The sequence below is a fragment of the Lepidochelys olivacea genome (genome assembly GCF_965140295.1).
Source record: "Lepidochelys olivacea isolate rLepOli2 genome assembly, chromosome: 1".
Taxonomy (NCBI): Eukaryota; Metazoa; Chordata; order Testudines; family Cheloniidae; genus Lepidochelys; species Lepidochelys olivacea.
In genome coordinates, this window is record NC_140411.1 from 230746045 (window position 1) to 230761122 (window position 15078).

Genomic DNA, 15078 nt, shown 5'->3' on the forward strand with positions numbered 1-15078 from the left:
TCCGCCCCCCCTCCCCACAAACTCACTCTCCTGCTGGTAATAGCCCATCCAAAGTGACTATAACTATGTTACCAGTGTTTAAATTGGAGACTGGCATAAGCTGCCAGGTGTGTATGCAGGTTCACATCTGGATTTCAAACACCCCAAGGTTCAGGGGTGTTTGGATCCAAGATTTTGGTTCATACCCATTTCTGATTTTCAAACAGGTTTGGGAACGAAGATGTATATTCCTATATTCTGTAAATTAAAGACATGTACATATGACATTTAGTGCCATTACATACATTTATGACTCCTACTGTAAGTCCCTCATCCCTACCTTCATGATAGGTCTTTGTGCTGAATCCTAGCGTCCATGCTTCCTCCTTCCATTCAGTTGTGCATGTACAAGTACATGTGCACATACATGTACAATCGGCAATAGACTGAGTTGTTCAAAAATCCCAGGCACAAATTCCAGTGACCAGTGTTTTGACACAGACGAAACATCATTATGGGGTAGTATGTGTAAAATCGTATGGTAGGTAGTAGGCACTGACTGGTACAGCTGACATTTTAGGCTGGTTAAAGCTGAAAACTCTGTTTACGTAGTGAAAATTGGGAGATCAGGTAATGAATAACAAATAATATTGTCCAGTAGTATCACTCAGCACTCGGTGAGGCTGTGGAACAACTAGAATTTTGGGGTAGGTGTTCCTTCATATTGCAGCTCATATATTTCCCACATTGCTCATTTTCACACTGGAGTGATATTTGTTCAGATGGGTTGTACATCCAGCCTATTAACAGCTTTTTGACTTGAGCTTCCAAATTTTGTCTGTCATAAAAACAAACAGAAATTTAAAAGGCTCTGAACAGACTAATGTATAAATATAGCGCTAGACTTTCCCTCCATTCCTCACAGTATTCTAAAAGTCTGTCAGTAAATTTAGGTTAAAGCTTTCTGGGCCAGATCATGCCCTCCTGGATTAATATGTTTCAGATAGAGATGGTCAAATTAATAATTATATGAGAACATGGGTGTTTCGTCTATAAAAAACTATTCATACTAATGTTCATGACTATCTAATAAAACAGGACACAAACCATGTTCAAATAGCACAATCAGTTGGCATTCAAATGAATGTGTGTGGAAATGTGTATGTGATTATTGATTTTTTTTTGGTTTGTTTGTTTTGCAGTTTTCGACCAGTTTTATTTTCAGCTCAATTTCTGAGTGATCTTCTCGATGGTGGGGGCTGGGCGTGGTGTGCTAACAAACAGAAGACAAGGGGCATGAACTGATAAACACACATTCATTTGATCTGTGGGGTTTATCTGAAGGTCTCCATCAATCCATACAGTTACTGTTACCTTGTCCTGGGATCATGGCTCTCCCTTGCCTGAGCCAAAACCCCCATCTGGAGGGTCTTCAGAGCACAGAACGGAACTCTGTTGACTGTGCAGATGTTCAAATTTCTGGTGGTTTTCTCAATTGACTTTAGGTCAGCCACATGTTTTGGAGGGCATGACCCACAATAATATAGAACACTGTGCTGAAACTCATGGAGTTTCTTAGAGTAGCTTCACGCCTCCTATGAGAGGGCATGGTCCTCCCCAACATATTATTCAAGTATTGACCTAAGATTTACCAAGAGTCTCCTGCAGATTTGTCATGTTCAGTTGCTGTCCCCCCGATCATGCTCCATTTTGTGAATTGGTACTCTTCATCCCAATCAAAAGCCTCTGCAAAGCTGACTGCACAGAGAAGATTCAGTGAACTATGGAGGAGAGGGAATAATACTAGGTGGGCTCCTCAGGATAGATATTTAGGACACTGGATTAAGATTAAGTCTTCATCCTTTTGGGGCCACGTAGCTAGGACAGGATATGTTCCTTGGAATGCATATTGAAAAATTGGGGTTGGTGGATGATTGCTGGTGTGTGGCAATAAAATAACTGATCTTATATTTTCACAATGAAAAGGAAATTAGGGGAACAGTCTCCCCTTTCCACCTTTTAAAATTTTAAACGAATTTACAGACGTTGAAATTTGCCCAATAGTGAGCCCTGGAGATGGAAGTCTTCAATCCAGACAGTGGCAGAGCAAGACCCTTGCCATGCCGTGGGATCATACTTTAACCTGTGGATGACATGTCATGGATGACACTTTTTGGGAAGTGCCTGTGTCCCTTAGAAACTGGACATCAGTCATCAAAAGGGGAACGTTCTTATCTTTTTATATACAGGGTAGGTTATGCATAACTTCCCGTAAGCTGAGATGAGTGTACATGCCTTTAACTATTGAATGACATTGTTGGCTGTCTTAATATTAGTAGCTGAGTTTATGAGCACTTAAATCCCGGACAAACTGAGCTACAACAAACTCATTTGCATTTGCACAAGTGAAACTGAGGTTTCCATCACTTTTTGGAAATTTTGGCCTGGGCTAACTTTGGCTATTTGCTGCCAAAGAAAAGAGATTTTTCCTTTCTTTTCTAATGGAGAAATTCAACCCTGGAATAAATAAGAGTTGTGTGTGTCCCTTTTCCTCCACACATACATCCCTTCCTTTCAAAAACCACCTCTTGTTCTTGTGGATAACAGGAAAAACCAGTAATGTTTCATTAAAATTGTACAAAATAGTTTCTCACCAGTGAATAAACTGTTTTGCTGATATTTTTTCAGCTTTATGTACAAGTGATATTTCCAGCAAATCTCAAAGCCAAAGGATAGCCAGTCTGGGACTATATCATGTCTTTTATACATATCTCCATGTCGCTTCTGGAAAAGCCATATAGTGCTTGATCAGGATAAAATAAATAAGGTTCTATAGAAACTAAACAGGATTCTAAATCCTATAGAATTCAACATGCAATGATTTCTGTTCTATAGAATTCGTAAACCATCCTATAGAATTTAATAGAGTGATATTGCTACTATAAAATTCCATAGGTTGGTTTAAACATGGCCTCTTCTTTCTGTATTTAATTCAATAGGACCCTTCCATAAGAGTTTCACTGACATCACTAGAAGTTATATGCTTGGATACAAGGCAGAGGTCACCCTGTTGTAGTTCATTTGCTCTTAAATTTTTAATGAGACTTATCGACAGTGATGCCGTAAGCTACACATGTGACTGTGTAGCACTCTTGGGATTACACTTGACTTCTCTAGAATTCCACTGACCAGAGGATATAATCCAGTCACAGTTGAGAAGAAAGCTATATCATAACCCGCACATCTCTTGCTTCATGCAAAATTTTGAACCATCCCTACTTGTCAAGGTTCACATTCCTTTCTAAGCCTCCACTGCATCTCTTTGCAGTATAGTCAGTGTAGAAAAATGATCACAATCTTCTTCAGATGCAGCCAAAGATGGAGTTTTCTCAATTAATTAGACAAGATGAGGTTGATGGGTTAAGTGTTTTGTCCTGTGTTCGTATTTAAACATTTTCTCTTTCTTTCTAATGAAGTGAACTTTTTTTTTTTTTGGATGAGATTTCTTGGCTACAAATTTATACTGGAAAATGTCCAAATCTGTCCTCTGGGGAGTTCAACTCACTCTCTATTTGACACTTTTATTGAGGAATTTCTCAAATATAATGTGAAATGACACCATGGGGAATTCAAACTATGATGAGATCCTTGTCTTGCTAAAAATAACTGCTTTTAGTATTGAAATCACTTGAAGTAGCAGTAGTTCTTTTTGGATATTATTATTCTAAATTCTGTTCAGTGGATACAAGGCTAATGTTTAGGCTCTTGCAATAAGATTTCTTGATTCTTCATTTGAAACCAGTAATGAAATATGCTTTCTGCTTCCATTTATGAAGTACTGCTCTTTTTTCTTAAAAGCAATTAGCTCACTTCTCCAGATGTTATTTTCAGTTTTATTTTCCCCCATTGATTTATTGATAAATTAATTTTATTTCGTGTCCTTCATAGTTTTAACCATACTGTCACTTTCAGTTATTCTTTTTCCTCTAGCCGAGGCCCTGAAATAATTGATCATCCTTTTGACTGATGCCTAAGAGCCACAATAGATATAAATCATCCATAGTAGATATACATTTTAAGATTAAATTCTGTTTTTTAATATGCAGAGTGCTCCAGTAACATCGATAGGAGATGGCAGCATGAGCTTCAATGGGTGGGATTTATCCCTTAAAAACTATTTATTCAGAATATGATCTCAGGCCCAGTTCAGCAAAGCAACTAAAGATATTCTTAATGCCCATTATCAGCAGTGGGACTTACAGTTAAGCACCAGATTAATTGTTTTGCTGAAGGGATACACTTAAGTGTGAACTTAAATGCTTTGCTGAATTAGGTCCCTAGAATCATATTCTGAAAGATGATGGACCTGTATGGGTAGAATTTAGCACTTAATTTATTTATATATTTTGATTAGAAAATTTGCTGATTTCTTTGGGGAATTGTATTGTCTGATGGATCACTCTGCTGGTAGCTCTGTGGATAAAACAGTTATATACCATCAGACTGGTGCCTAGACACCTCTATCTTTGCATGAGCTCTTGCCATGATTTCAATGATTTAAGCATGTGGGGAGGTGGCTAAAGCACTGCTGCTGTAAGGCTTCTTCCATTTCAGACTAAGGTGCAACATGGGTGTGGGGAGGTTTGTATTTCTATGCTGCTGCTGTTGTAGAGACTTTAGAATTTGTTGTTACTTTCTATCATGTCTGTGAGTTCTGAGTAGCATCCAGGATGATAAATCGAGAATGACTTGAATCTAGCAGGGAAGAGAGAGAGTTTCTTGCTTTTCAGTCCAATCCCGGCTCTGTCACTGTTTTGCTCTGTGGTTTCCAATCTATAAAATTGGGTTAATAATATTTATCCACCTACCTCACTGGAATGTTGTATGAATGGGAGGAAGAAAGCATGGTCTGCTCCTAGTAATGGTCTTCTAGGAAAATGTCTGTGCTCATTTTATATCTCATACCAATCTTTCGTAGCACTGACAAAGAGGTTTGTTGACTCATTTACAGTGCCCTGCTGGGGCTGGATGAGGTGGTACTATTGTAGTCCAGATCTTGCATCTGAGAAATTCCAGATAGTGATGATAAGCAATTTCCCTATCTCCTCAGGGACCCTCAACCTTAGGCCACTCAGGGCTGGCCTTACCATGAGGCGAACTGAGGCGGCCGCCTCAGGTGCCAGACTGGGGGGGGAGGGGGGTGGGGGCGTGCCACTAGGACCCAGAGTATAGAAAATTGTGTCTGCTGCTGGTGCATATGTATTTTCTCTGCGCTAGATGCACAGAGATGGTGGAGTGCTGTGCTGGAGGAAGGAGGGCACGAGAGACATAACAGGCAGGCAGGGGAAAAGGTGAGAGGGAATAACAGAAAGCAGCAGGAGCTGCAGGGAGAGAGAGGAGGAGGAGCCTCTTCTGTACCTCTCTAGCACCCCTAGGAGCCTGGACTGATTAACACCAGCTTCACAGGGAGCTTCCTGTTTCCTGCTGCTTCCCTGAACCCACTGAAGGAGAACAGGCAGACAACTGAAGTAGTAGTAGCCAGTTAGGCCCTTACGACGCTGATATCTTCTCTCACTCAGGGCCTGCTACCAGCCTGCTTATTTGTCCCCTTAAATTGAGTGTTGAGAGCCGCTATAGCTGGCTCAGAACAGCAGTCATGAGTGAAAGAAGAAAACGCCCCTCTGGGGCAGCATTCAGAAAAAGAAAGAAAACAAAGGAAGCTTTTCTATCTAAGCAGGAAGGAGCTCTCCTGAGATACACAAACACAAATGTTCACGGTGAGCCTTCTGACCCCAGTGAGGATGTGAGTGGTGAGGAGATGCCTGATCTTCCAGTTAGAGTGCAGGTGACCTGGCAGCTACTGCAGCATCCATATCTCCATCTCAAATGGATATAACCATACACATTCCTGAAGAAAAGTGTAGATCAGAGAAGAGTGTGGTGGAGGCGCAAGAAACAGCTGCTGCTGAGTTTAGTTCCTTAAGTCTAGATGATCCAGGACTGTGGACCCACTTGAGCAGTAGCCTGAGGGACTTCCTTGTACTGCATGGGCCACAGCAAGTGAAAAACTTCATGTTCCCCAAAAACAATGAAAATAGAAGTTTCCATCCAACACATGACTGGTGTGAAATCCCCAATGGTGGCAAAGTGGAGAGGCCAGGGCTTATGTACTCAAAAACCTACAATGCTGCATACTGTTTTTGTTGCAAACTCTTCCAGTCTAATGTTCCAGCCACATTGCGTTCTACAGGAACAAAGGACTGGAAAAATCTGGCTAAAAATCTAGCATGCCATTGGAAGGCAGCAAATCAGCAGAGAGCATTCCATAGGTGGAAAGAGCTTGAGATGAGACTAAGATTAAAGGCCACCATAGATGATCAGCATCCAGAGAAGATTGCATCAGAGTCTCTTTACTGGCAAAAAGTTCTGAAAAGTTCTGAAGAGTGCACAGAAGTTGGCAGAGGAACTTCACACTGAAGCTGTTTTCCCACCCATTCAAGAATACAAGAAGAAGACACCGAAGAAGACATTTTGATTACGAGGCACAGGATAATCCCATAAGAGACCCCAAACAACAATTTAAAGTTGAATTCTTTAACCAGGTGCTAGATTGTGCAATACAGTCAGTTGAAGAACGTTTCATGTAGCTCAAGGAACACAGCAGTATATTTGGGATATTGTATGATATTCCAAAACTCCTCACTATACCTGAAGAAGACCTATCCCAGCAATGCAGGGCTCTAGAGACAGTGTTGACACATAATGACATGTGTGATATTGATGCGAGTGATTTAGGTGATGAACTGAAAGCTGTTTCAAGATACATTTCAGCAGGATCAACTCCAAAGGCTGTTCTGGAATATATGTGCACAAATATGATGACCACCCTCTTTCCAAATGCTTTTGTTGCTCTGTGCATACTTCTAACACTTCCTGTAACAGTTGCCAGTGGAGAACGCAGCTTCTCCAAGCTGAAGTTAATAAAAACACATCTACGCTCCACAATGACACAGGAGAGGCTGGTCAGCCTTGCAACCATCTCAATAGAGCATGAACTGGCCCAGACTGTGGACCTTCAGGAAGCAGTTCAAATCTTTGCAACCAAGAAGGCACGGAAAGCACCACTTTGATTATTCAAACAGATAAAAATGCCAGTGTTTACTACGCAGACAAGAAAAGTTACATTTGCTGGTCAGGCGTTTGAAAGTTAAGTGTTACTTAAAATTTTTGAACAAGGCATTTAAGTGTTAGTTCTCCTTTATTGGGCTAGGTAGCAGAGCAGTACCGTGAGAGGAGTAGAAAAGGAAGAAGGCAGAATTGAGAACTTTCAAAGTTTTGGCCCAAGCGAGGGGGTATGGGGGCGTCATTTGAGCTCCCCGCCTCAGGTGCCAAAATGTTGTGGGCCGGCCCTGAGGGCACTGCTTACTTAGTCTGGTCATGTATCCTGCTCCACATGAATTTGAGGCTGCTGGGAGAGACTGTGAGAGGTACTGGGTTGAAGCATTGCCACCACTGTGTGGATGATACTCAGCTCTGTGTTTCGTCTTCACTAAACATGGATTCTGTTTTTTTCTGTGGAGTCAGAGATGACTTCTATGCTTTGGGCTTCAGTGAGAAAAAAGGTGCTGTAGAGAATACAGTAAACTGAGACTATTTTAGAGAAAAGTTCAGGTTAAACTGACAACGAGATACACGGGAGGAGATCTCAGGCTGAGATGCAGGACTGGATGGAGGAAGAGGAGTCAGGAGTAAAAAGGCAGATTTGACAATCGCCATCAGAAAGATGATGGTTGAAATTGTGTGAATGGATGTGTGTACCTAAAGAAAGGGAATAAAGTGAGAGGAGGGGGTCAAAGGGACCACCATGGAGAGTGGAGAAGGAGGGCCTACCTATTCAGATGCACTAGGAATGATCAGAGAGAGGAGAAGCACCAGGAGGAGGACCTTTACAATAGTCAAGCAGGAAGGTGTGATGAACATTGTTAAAAGCAGCAGAGTTCAAGGAGGATAAGAATGGGGTATAAACCTGAGATTGAGCCAGGAAAATGACTAAAAACTTTGGTAAGGGCAATTCTTATTGCTACCCACAGCTAACCATTCCAAAGCTATTCACCAAAGCTTTCAGAATAGAAAATGGAGGAGAATGCCTTGTCTATTTGAAATTGGAAGCTGAGAGAGCCCTGTTTTGCAAGATTTCTTGGCCAGAGTGGCTCACAGATAAGCTGATGTTTCTCTGTACCAAGTCTTCTGTTTCCCAATCGCTAATCTGAATATGAAAAAATAAGGAAAGAAAACAATGTGTATAGGTTATACATGGAGGAAGAAAACATTATTTGGATTGATTGTTGCATTTAAAAACCTCCAAATTGCATGTTCTTCTCCTGGAGGCAGAATTATGAACATATCATTATCAGTCCGTCCCGTCCCCCCTCCCCCCCCACAAAAAATTGAAATTACTGTCTTTGATTTGTACTAACTAAACTGAATCCACATTTGGGGAAATTATCATGAGTCAAATTTATTCCTGGTGTAAAAACAGAATTGTATCAGGAATTAATTTTGCCCTTTGCATAGCTCAATAAACATATTCATAGCTCTCTGGACTCATATCCCCCTCCCCCAGCGATCATCTGTAACATTCCCTTTTTATTAGGAGTTAGTGTTGCTTTATTACAAAAATACTTCCTGTTTTTCAGATTGCATTCACCTTAACATGTTAAGATTAGTTTATATTTCATGGAGTAGTATTTTCTTTATAACTCTCTAGGCAATAAGCCTTCTTAAATAGGTGTCATACAGTTGTTCACCACCACCAAACAAGACACAAGATAATATAGACAATAATTTTTATTTTAATATGTTAATTTATACATTTATTTTAGTTATAATCTTGCTATACTATCCAAGCACTTCACAAACACTTAATGGATTTATACTCATGACATCCCTGTGAAGAAAGGAAGTATTATTTTCTACATTTTAATATATTGGGAACTGAGGCACACAAAGATTAAGTGACCTCCTGATCTCCACACAGGATATCCTTTGATCACCTTTGAGGATTTGAACCTAAGTGTGAACTTGATGTGTAAACAATGTGAACTTGATGACCCTGTTGTTGTTGTTAAAAATAGTACTCCTAAAGCATCTTTCATTTGAATGTTTTGTAAACTTTAATTAAATCTCATAGCAACCTTTGGACATGAATAAGGGATTAGTGGTTTTACAGGGGTTACTTCCACGCCTATTGCACTGCAGCCATCTTTAACAATACACAGTCGTACTGCACAACACTTTGGGACAGGAAGTAAATTGACATTGCAGAATGTTATTACCTGGGTTGGAAACAGGCCAGCAAAAAAAGTCATGTGTGTCTTTCTCTCTGTGTAAATGCATTTCAGGGCAGGACATAAAACCAAGAACCTAACTTCTTGTGCTCTTTTAGGAGCTAATGGCCCATTTCCTAAAAGTTGGGATGCTAGCCCCAGTGTGCTGGCCTGATTCCAACCCAGATGATGATAATCTGCAATTTCAATTGGATAATATATATAAAACTTTAAAATGGCAGTTCAGCACGTCTCACATTCAGCACTTCAGTGCCCTCCCTTTGCTGTCAAGGATCATTTGATTTTTTTAAACTGTTTATTTTAAGAAGTTTACAAATTCTTGCCATGTAAATATCAGAAACAAACCAATCACTGCAACAGTTAGCTATACCGGAAAATAGTCATCAGATCTTTCTGTTTAACAGGGTGTTACCATATTATAGAGTGACCATCATTACAAGACATGTAATTTCTAGTGATTTTATTAAATTGAATGAAATCTCTATATACGTATATTTAACAGACCAGGCATGTCTATCAAATGTTACTATTTAGTTTGATTTCTTTTAAATTCAGTTAGAAAAAAAAATGATGCCTCTCCCACAGTGTTGGTATGAAGGTGTAAACTGGGGATGGGGTTGGCTGAATCTGTCTCTGAACGTAAAGCAGAAGGGTAGTTTCAAATATATAAGAAATCACTTCATATACTCCCAGATGCGAAATGTCGACAAGTTGTAACACTAATTGATTTAAGCTTGCATAATCACTGGCATGGTTAAAGAGAGCAGTGCCTTACTTTTGATTCAGCTTTATTTTTTCTTCTCTCTTCAGACAGCTGCATGCAATATGTTGCTCACATGAACTCCAAATGAATGCTTCTATTACTGATGTTTATTTTTCTTTATATTACCCAAAAGTTCAAATAGATTTTTTTCCTGTTAAAACATTGAACGTTTTAAATGTGAAACTAAACAACTTTTGGAAAGCTTTGTACATTTCATAAACACGAATATTTTAAAGAGAAACGGAATGATTGGCCATTCATTTGGTCCTCCTCCAGCTGCGCTCCCCCTACTTTGCTAAACCTAGGTGACAGGTAGGGATCAGACCATTTGGTACTGTCACCCTCTAATACACTAGATATGCCTTTAATGATATTATCAGTCATAAATTCTCTTAAAGATTTTCATAGTTGCTAATCTGATTGAAACCTCTTGGCAGTCAGAGGAGGGATGTAGAAACCCAATGGCTTTATTTTCATAACTCTTCATTTTTATTAAAACACATACAAAACCACACGCTTTTATTGACTAAAGCCCTTACTCTTTTACAGCGAGCATTTTGCATGAGTACGGATTTCAGGGCTTGGCAGTTGTTTGAGGTCTAGGAGGAAGCCAGACTTTCAAAATGAGTTGCAATGGGTGCACCAGCAAAAATCCACATTGTAGATTGAAGTAAAGTGCGCAAGTAACGGATCTGCATACACAAATGGAAAGTTTCTATGCATGGAAACAGGTGAATGTATGTTTATTTTACAGGCACCTTTTGAGCCCTGTTTTCAAAACCTAACATTAGAAGTAGCAGTTCCTAGTCATATCATGTTTTACAAAATTATTTCTAGCTTCCTACTTGTTAAGAGAAATAATTTTAATTTTAATAGTGTTATATCATTTTAAAACAGTCACTAGTCCCCTTTGATTCAGATTTTTGCCTCAAATGAATTGTTACAATGACAAACGCAAGTAAGACACCGGAGCCTTTAGTATTCAGATGCACAGAATTAAATGGCTTTATTTTCATAACTCTTCCTGAATTTAATAATGAACAATAGTCATCCACATGTACTACACCAGTGGTTCTAAACTTTTGTACTGGGGACTCCTTTCACACAGCAAGCCTCTGAGTGCGACCCTCCTTATAAATTAAAAACACTTCTTCATATTTTTAACACAATTATAAATGTTGGAGGCGTTGGGGTGGAGGCTGACAGCTTGCGACCCCCCATGTAATAACCTCGTAACCCCCTGAGGGGTCACAACCCGCAGTTTGAGAACCCCTATACTACATCTTCCATCCATGAATCTCTATGTGCTGTACAAATACTAATGAATTAAGCCTCAAAGCTCCCTGTTCATGTAATGTTATAATTATAGGATTAATTTTGATATTGCTCCCCTTCCTGCCCCCCCTTGGCCTCATGGCTGGTTTTAAGTTTTAGGGTTTTTCTCCCTTATCCACTTCTTAATACTGGCCATGTGGTAACCATAGAAAGTTCCAGGAGTCCCTTCATTCAAATCCTCAGAAACATTAGGTCTTTGACTTGTCTGGAAAAGTTTATTTTGTGTAGGGACTGCAAAGTGCCGCTTAAAGTGATGGAGTATAGATTTGCCCACACACATGTCTGACTCTCCTCTTTCCCTCGCAGGTGACCCTTCCCCCACCAGCAGCTTGAACCCCTATTCCATAAACCTACCCCCCTCCAAATTAGAGTGAGTTGCATTGCAATCTGGCAAACAGAGACACAGTGCCACTCAGGTTTGACGTGGCCAAAAAGTGATCGGACCATAGCCCTGCTGAGACTGAGGCCTATGTTGTCCAGGCACATTTCATCTGTTAACAGTTTGTGCCCCTATTAATAGAAGTACTAGTTCACGAAACAAGTTGAAGAGAGGCATTTTGAGTACCTCAGGCTTGATTAGCATGACTCTGGTCAAAGGGCATAAGACAAGGGTGGGCAAATTTTTTGGCCCAAGGGCCACATCTGGGTATGGAAATTTGTATGGCGGGCCATGAATGCTCATGAAATTGGGGCTGGGGTGCGGGAGCGGGTGAGGGTTTTGGCTGGGGATGTGGGCTCTGGGGTATGGCCAGAAATGAGGAGTTCAAGGTACAGGAGGGGCCCCAGATTGAGGCAGGAGGGTGAGGGCTCTGGCTGGGGATGCGGTCTCTGGGGTGGGGGTGAGAATGAGGGGTTTGGGGTGTTGGAGCATGCTCTGGGCTGGGCTGGGACCGAGGGGTTTGGAGGGCGGTAAGGGGATCAAAGCTGGGGCAGGGGGGCAAGTGGGGGTTAGGGCTACGGGTGCAGGGGCTGGGGTAGGGATGGAGGGGTTTGGGTGTAGGAAGGTGTTCTGGGCTGGGACTGAGGGTTTCCAAGGGTGGGAGGGGGATCAGGTCTGGGGCAGGGGGTTGGGGCACGGCTGGTGACTCAGGAGTGCAGGCTCGGGGCGGCGCTTACCTCAAGCGGCTTCCGGGAGCAGCATCATGTCCCTTCTCTGGCTCTTATGCAGAGGTGGAGCCAAGCGGCTCTGTGCACTGCCCCATCCTCTGGCGCAGCCCCTGCAGCTCCCACTGGGTGCGGTTCCCGGCCAATGGGAGCTGCAGGGATGGTGCTTGGGAGCAGCATGCAGAGCGGAGGCCCCTAGTTGCCTCTATGTGTAGGAGCCAGAAGGGGGACATACTGCTGCTTCTGGGAGCCGTGCGGAATGGCCCCTGACCTCTCTCCCCAGCTGGAGCACCGGAGCAGGGCAAGCCCCAGACCCCACTCCCTGGTGGGAGCTCGAAGGCCGGATTAAAATGGCGGGCGGGCTGGATGTGGCCAACAGGCCGTAGTTTGCCCATCCCAGGGCATAAGAGTTTCCCATAAGTCCAAAGAAATTGTCATGGCTAAAGATCTATGGCTTATGAACACTGTCTCTCTTAAAGGCATGCTCCATTAGCCCGTGGGTGGGAACCACAGGTGCTGACTTTTGTTTTTGCCGGTGGGTGCGCCTCTCTGTCCGCTCCCCCATGGGAGCATGGGCAGGGCCTCATGGGGAAGAGGTCGAGCAGGGGCAGGGACTCAGGACCGACTGGCAGGTGGGCCTCAGGGGGAAGAGGTTAAGTATGGGCGGGGCCTCTGGGCAGAGCACGAGCGGAGCAGGAGGTGGGGCCACAGTCCAGGCACCAGAGCATACAAAAGATTAATCTGGCCTTGTGGATTTTTTTTGATCGATGTTTGAGCCCTGGAGCACCCACGGCATCAGAGCCTATATTGGGAACTATTATCTCCATTTTTGCATACCATATGGGAAACTGAGACACAGACAAGTTAGAGAGCTCAAATTTTTGGATCCCTGAGTGTTTGGGTGCCCAACTTGAGCCACCCGGAGCCTGACTTTTTAGAGCTGCAATCCCATGGACATCAGTTGGAGCTGTAAGTGGTCAGCACCTTTAAAAATTTGGGAGCTAGGTGTAGCAAGCTTGGAAGCCCAAGTTAGAGAACACTTTTCCCTATATTATTGTCCAGTGTTTCACACAGAAAAAGCTAGGAATTCTGATTCTAAGGGGCCTGATCCAAAGACACTGAAATTAGTGGATCATTGATCTAAAGCTCATTGAAGATAGGTTCTGAGTCCTGAGCTTTTGCTATAAGACATTCCTTCTTATGACAGTCCCCATGGGCCTTTACATTAAAGCTTTCCTTCTGAGCACCTCTTAAATATTTGGGCACCCCAAACTAACCTCCTGTGTTGACGTGACAGATCTTTCTTTGCATGTTAATTTACTATTTGCTTGCTTTTTTCATCCACCGAGACCTAAAAAATACCAAAATGAGAGTGAGTTTGGGTCAGCTCAATTGTAAATGTTGTAGGTATGAGGAAATAATAAAAATCATAGAGTAAATCTTGGTCAGTGACAACTAGGAAGTCATAATCTCAGCCTATCATAAATAAAGAACCCAGAAGCTGTATGGCAGCAAAATTCTAAGGGCTTGTCTAAACAAAGAGTTAGTGTACAGCAAGCTGGGGCATCATCTACAGTGAACTAGCATGCCCACACTCACTAACTTCAAAAGTTCTGTAGTTCTAATTGCAGTAGATCAAAGCACACTGCAGAACATCTAGTGTGTGGTAGTAGGATCTAGTGTGTGGTAGTAGGATCAACATGGCAGTTAGAGCACTATAGATTTACACGCCAGCTTGCCGTCACTAACTCTCTGTTTAGTCAAGTCCTAAAATGGATGAGCACTATAAAGTAAAAATATAAAGTATAAAGTAAAATACCCTTGTTAAGCAGGTCCCAGGCCAGAATCTTGGTTTCTATTACTCTTTCTAGGGCCCTGTTCTTGCAATTTGATGCACACAGTGGACTCGTGCACCCATGTAAAGTCCCACTGACTTTGCTAGGACTATGTGCAGGTATAAAGGACTGGATCATATTGTAAGATCAAACTCTTTGGGCCTAATCCAAACCCTACAGAAGTCAGTTGGGTTCTTTCCACTGATTAAATGGGCTTTGGATCAGACCCTTTCTATGCAAAGAAATGGCAGTATCTCACTATGCATTATACAGTGGAAACATATACAATTACATGATATAACATTATCCTAAAAGGGAGGAATTCTCTAGCTTAATGTTACCAAAACAAACATATGGACAAAATTATCATAACACGTTTTAATATGGCATTTGGAAGACTACAGGTAAGATCTAAAAACAAATAAATGTATTTCTGGACTTGACAGTATCAAAATGATGGTTCAAAAAATTGGAAGGACTTTGGAGAAGAACAAAAAGAAATGATTAAGGGGCTTCAGAGATTGATATATATGGAAAATCTGGAAAGAATCTGAATATACATAACTGTAAATAAACAAGTAACTGAAATCCCATGCTGTCACACAAGTGTAATTCATAAAGTCACGTAGGTAAAAAAGCTGAAAATGGGGGCTCTGGTTTCCTTGTGCTGTGTTATAGCGAGCAACATTGCTGTTTGTACATGATCCCCAAAGTT

General features: G+C 41.7%; 1 protein-coding gene across 3 annotated transcripts in view; it reads left to right on the plus strand.

The window, feature by feature from the left end:
- SCUBE1 (signal peptide, CUB domain and EGF like domain containing 1) overlaps positions 1 to 15078 on the plus strand; it is a gene marked incomplete at its 5' end in the record, with an annotated part of 297483 nt that overhangs the window by 49889 nt on the left and 232516 nt on the right. The gene's annotated exons all lie outside the window — the stretch shown is intronic.